Source organism: Lepus europaeus, chromosome 20 (genome assembly GCF_033115175.1).
Source record: "Lepus europaeus isolate LE1 chromosome 20, mLepTim1.pri, whole genome shotgun sequence".
Taxonomy (NCBI): Eukaryota; Metazoa; Chordata; class Mammalia; order Lagomorpha; family Leporidae; genus Lepus; species Lepus europaeus.
The window spans coordinates 45,592,807-45,598,601 of NC_084846.1; positions in this window are offsets into that span (position 1 = coordinate 45,592,807).

Here is a 5,795-nt window from a genome sequence, read left to right on the forward strand (position 1 = left end):
ATTAAGCAAATAGTATAGTCTAATGAAAACTTAAGAAATATGCTATATACTTCCTATCAGAGTTAACAGGATTGACCAAGAGAAATTATTTTCTTTTTTACTTCCTTAAAGTAGGAGCTTCCCAAGATTTTCTTGCCTAGTGTTTGCTGACAGTGCTTGTCCAGCCCATTAGGAGACATCAGTGAGGCAGGTTACAGTCGCAGCCATCCCAGGACCCATCTGGCCGCCCGGGCACTGACACACGTATTGACCAAAAGCTCTGCTGAGATTCCCTGTGACCTTCCTTACCTTGCACCCCATTCTCCCAGCCCTGACAGGGCCACAGTACTCCGGCTCTGTTCTCCATTGTGGTATCAAAATGTATAAAGAGTAGTGTCCATGAAATACAGGTGATGGGTGACTTTATTCCTAGTCACTAAAGGTCTTTTTTGAGGTTGGAACTTATTAAAGAAAAGTCAAATTTTAAAGAGTTTAACTTTCAAATTTTGAAGAGTTTTAGAGTTTGAGTAAGAAACAACTCAGGAATTGGAGAACACCAACCCCAGGGAGATTTAGTGTTCTTCAGACAAAATATCAGAGGCAAAAATTGTAGAAGCAAAACAAAGAAATCATGTGGTTCTCAACAACAAAATTGCCTCTTTTAGGTACCTCATTGTCAAGTCCCTAAATACATAATCACATGCTAGCTAGTGGCTTATGATTAGCTGAAGTTATATTTTATTTCCGCCTAACGTAAGTGTTTATCAGAAGTGACCCAAGTTCGATTTTGTTTGTACTTGCAGTTATGACCCAGGGCAGCTCTCCTGTATGTTTCTAATTTAAGTTAGGTGAAGGCTATTTTTAAGGTCAAGTTAGTTTTATTTGCTCAGGAATTTTTCAGCCAGTCTTCATTTCAATTTTAACTCTTTTCATCTTTGTATCTCATATAACCACAGCACCTTGTATATAATTGTTGCTCAAAGTTAATTGAGTTGAAACTTTCGGTACTGACTATCACATAATTTTGAGTTCTTGTAAATTTAAATATCGTAATTAGGTCTAGATTTGCTTTGGAAATAAAGATGAAACAGTGTTAGTGAAGCAAGACTGTGCTACAATTTACACAATACTTTTGCCTTTAATAAATCTTAAATGGTAAGAACAATGAGTGTCAACAGCAATGGACAGTTTTCCTAACATTGTTGATGAGTTATTTTTCAGTTGAGAATTCCAGTTAAAATTAAAACCCCAATCTGTCATATCCTTAAAATGTTAGTGGAAGTTATTCTATTCAATGTGAATATAATGGTACTGCTATTCTGGTCACTATCTTGTTTTAATTTAGATTATTTCTTAATGCTAAAGAATTGGGTACTCTGTTAATGGTTCTAATCACATCACATTAAATTTGTTTGTATTATGGTTGGTTTTCTGGGAGAATTCCATGCTTTTTGAGCATTCTATTCAACTATTAAAGTCTTGGTTTATAAAACAAAAATTAAAACCCCAAGTTGAACTAAGCCTCAATGTTTTTAAACTCTAAAACAGAATACAGCAATAACAGTTCACATCTCAGAACACTTGTAAAATTACACAAAATAATACATAAATATTACAGAAAATAATGATTACAGTGCCTGGCATAGAAAACACTCTTAACACTTCAGCTATTATTTTGATCAACTCTACTCTATTAAATACGACTCCTGAAGTAACTTTACAGAGTTTGTTACAAAATATTTGTACTTCTTAACAAGTATTAAATGACTACAAATATTATAGAGTACTAGTAATTTTTTTAAAGTATGTAAATGCATGGCTTTGTGTATGAGCTGAAGAAATGAAAAACAGTACAACATACTTTTTCAATTATTATTTTTCTTTACTGGAGAACCATAAGCTTTCTTTTCAAAACTTTTTAAAAAAAGATTTCTTTATTTCAAAGGCAGAGTCACATCAAGAGAAGGAGAGAGTGAGATGGAGGGGGGAGAGAGAGAGAGAGAGGGAGGGAGGGAGGGAGGGGGAGGGAGAGAATATCTTCCCTCTACTGGTTCACTTTATAGATAGTAGGAAGAGCTGGAGCTGGGCCAGGACAAAACCAGGAATTCCATACAGGCCTCCCATGCCTGTGGTAGGGGCCCAGGTATTTGGGCCATCTTCCACTGCTTTCCCAAGTGCACTGGCAGGCAGCTGGATTGGAAGTGGAGCAGTTGGGACTTGAACTGGCCCTCATACGGGATTCCAGCACCCTAGGAAGAAGTTTAACCTGCTGTATCACAATGCTTTCTGTCTTTCCAAAACTGAAACAGCATCAAAATACAGACTATTTAAATGAATGAGTATGGTCTTCATACAGTCTTCTTTGTACAATAAATGTGGGTGTGATAGAGCAGTTCGTGCATTAGGCCAGAAGATAGCAATGGTTTTTGCCTCCTGGCTTTGAATCAAGTCACAATGCCACTCTTGAAATCACTACAGAGGAAACACCAGAAACACCCACTAGATAGCTAAACAACGTTTTCATTCTTACTATTACAAATAAAAGACCTCAAATATTTTAAACTTTTAAAATATTCTGTAAAAATCTAATAATGTTATTTGAAGACTTTTCTTTCATTGATGTAAGCAAACAATGCTGTCACAGTTAACAAAGGAGATAAGAATCCCTGTTCTCATTTTAAATATGCTCTAGTATAAGTATGCAGACAATAAACAAATATACCAATGGAGAGAATAGCATTTTACATGGTGATAGGGTTTACACAAAAGGCACAAAAATAAGAATAAGGAATTCCATGATTCACGAGTGCTCCAAGTATTCACTTCCTTTTTTTAGCAAACAGGTTTATAAAATAGCCAGCTAGTATTTTAGGAAGAAAAAGAAGATACTGGTCGGAAAAGACTATAATTTTAAAGTAGGTGTGATAAATATTCTAGTAATGTAACTTTAGTATATTATCTCTTAAGAAACACACTTACCCACTAAGGATATAATCCGATAATTTCAGATATGTGAAAGTTTACATCTGAGTCAATGCTCTGCTTGAAAAATTTCTCTTAAATCCTATTCTGAATTTAATACAGATTTTTATAGATTTGATGTCTCCCTTTAGATTTATTCTAAACATAATTTTTGGCAAAACAAGGGAGAAAAGTTGGTTTTGTTTGTTAGGGAGGAATATCCTTTTAAACTGAAGAATTAAAGAACTGAAGCAAGACTTGGGATTAGAATTATTTGTACTTCATCTTTTCTGGGAAATTTTTTTTAAATATGCCATTACCAGTACATTCCACTCACAAATCTGGTATTTTTCAAACGTGAATAAATGTTGGAATCTTTATTCAAAAAACTCTTTAAGATGCTAATGATTAGAAGGAAGTCTTAAATGGTTTTTAAAATTTCCCTTCCAAGAGCTAATATTTGAAGTATATATAAATGAAATGGAAAAAACACTTCTTAAAAAATTAGGAATTGGGGCCGGTGCTGTGGCGCAGAGGGTTAATGCCCTGGCCTGAAGTGCTGACTTCCCATATGGGCACCGGTTCAAGACCCAGCTGCTCCACTTCTGATCCAGCTCTCTACTATGGCTTGGGAAAGCAGTAAAAGATGGCCCAAGTCCTTCAGCTCCTGCACCTGCGTGGGAGACCAAGAAGAAGCTCCCGGCTTTGGATCGGGCAGTTCCAGCCATTGTGGCCAATTGGGGAGTGAACCATCAGATGGAAGACCTCTCTCTCTCTCTCTGCCTCTCTTCTCTCTGTGTAACTCTGACTTTCAAATAAATAAATAAATATTTTAAAAATTAGGAATTACATTTTTCTCTTGTCATGTTCAAAGCTATTTCTAAAACATAAGCTTAAGCTTCTATATGCCCAGATATGAAAAATATTTGTCGTAAACCATAGCAGTTTTGTAAAATCACACTAAGTTATCACTGAAAAGGTGGCTTCACTGTGGGGCCAGCACGCGGTAGAACAGCAGAGCTGCTCGGGAAGCCTGGCCCCACAGTGGAGAGCCTGGGTTAGAGCCACAGTCTTGCTGCCAGTTCCGGTTTCCTGCTCCTGTGCAACAAGTGATGGCTAAAAATCGGTGGTCCCTGCCACGCACATGGGAGCCTCAGGATGAGTTCCTGGGTCCTGGTTTCCTCCTGGCCCAGACAGGTGATCAAATATACACATAGATCTCTCTCTCTCTCTCTCTGCCTTTCAAATCAAATAAATAAGAAATAATTTTTAAAAGAGGTAGCCATATACTATATTCTGTCAGGAGTGAGTGGGGGACATCTGGCCTGTGGGCCATATAATGCCCTTGAAACTGTTTTGTCTGCCCCTGCCAAGGAGACCACAGGTGGGGTGGGACTCAGAAATCAATAAACCTATAGCAGGCTAACATTCAAGTTGATAATTTTGTATGGTCACCAAATGATGTCATAAATATCCAAATGGCCCTTGGCAGAAAAATGGTTCCCACCTCTGCTAGGCCAATGGTTTTAGAGCCACTGAACAAAATGAGCAGTCAGAGGCTATGCGTCTTCCACTCCCAGTGAAAGCAAAGCGATTATATTTTACTTCATCCCATTTGGGGTTCTCTGTAAGATGCTGTTAAAATAATGGATCTTAGGGCCAGTGTTTAGCAGCAGGTAAAGCTACCACTTGTGACACCAGCAGCCTGTATCAGAGTGCTGGTTCCAGTCCTGGATGTCCACTTGTGCCTCAGCTTCTGCTAACGTATCTGAGAAGGCAGCAAGTGATGGCCCGGTCGCCTGGGCCCCTGCCACCCCTGTGGGAGAGAGACCAGGATGAATTACCGGCTCTTGGCTTCAGTCTGGCCCAGCCATTTGGGAACTTAATCAGCAGATGGAAGATATTCTCTCTCTCTCTCACTCTTTCCCTCCCTCCCTCTCCGTCTTTGCACTCTACCTTTCAAATATATACATACATAAAAATTTTCATAACTTGAAAAAATCCTGAGAACTTCACAGATCATGAGAATAGAAATTTATTAGGAAAAAAAGATGATCCCTCATATATTTGCTAATGGTTCTTTTTTCTCTTCTTCCTTGAGAAAATGGCTAGGTGGAGCACACTCACATAAAAAATTTTCTTTCTGCCAAGATATTTTTGAGCATAATTTTATGAACTTCAGATCATGCTGATAGAAGATTTTCAAACAGCAATTAAAATATTAACACTAATCTGACAAAGGCCATTTGAATAGTGATTGAACAACTGGTTAAGTACAGTTCAAAGTTTTGGGTTCAAAAACAAAAATAAATATTTGTAATTAGGCAATTCCTTTAAAAATGCTCATTTGGAAAAAAAAAAATCACATTTGACCAACATTGGATGCGAGAGGGAGTGAGGGGTAGCACACATAAGGGGCATTGAAAAAGGATGGGGACATAGAAACAATAATTTTCTATGAAAAAAGGAATAGAATGAACAAAGGGATAAAGGAAAACACCGTTTTCAAGGAATGGCACAGTCATGGTGAGTGCAGTGAAAAATAAGATTGTAATTTCTGTTGAGGTCAGATAATGAAAGGTTCTCAACACCAGCCAGGACTTGGGCTCTTTCGGAAGCCCACTCGGGAGTAATTCCAAGGGAGAATGCAAGTACGGGATAGGCTTCTGAGGCTTTACCTGGCTAGAAGGGCCAGTATGTGAGAACCAACTGGAAGCGAAGATGGAAGCAAGGGAAGCAGAGATGCCGGGGTGAAGTCAGGGGAGGGCTGTGAGGACTTCAGAGGGGCAGCTGGACGTTCAGTGTGAACACGCCTTGTGGATGGAAAGCAAATTTCAAAAGCATAATCGAGATAC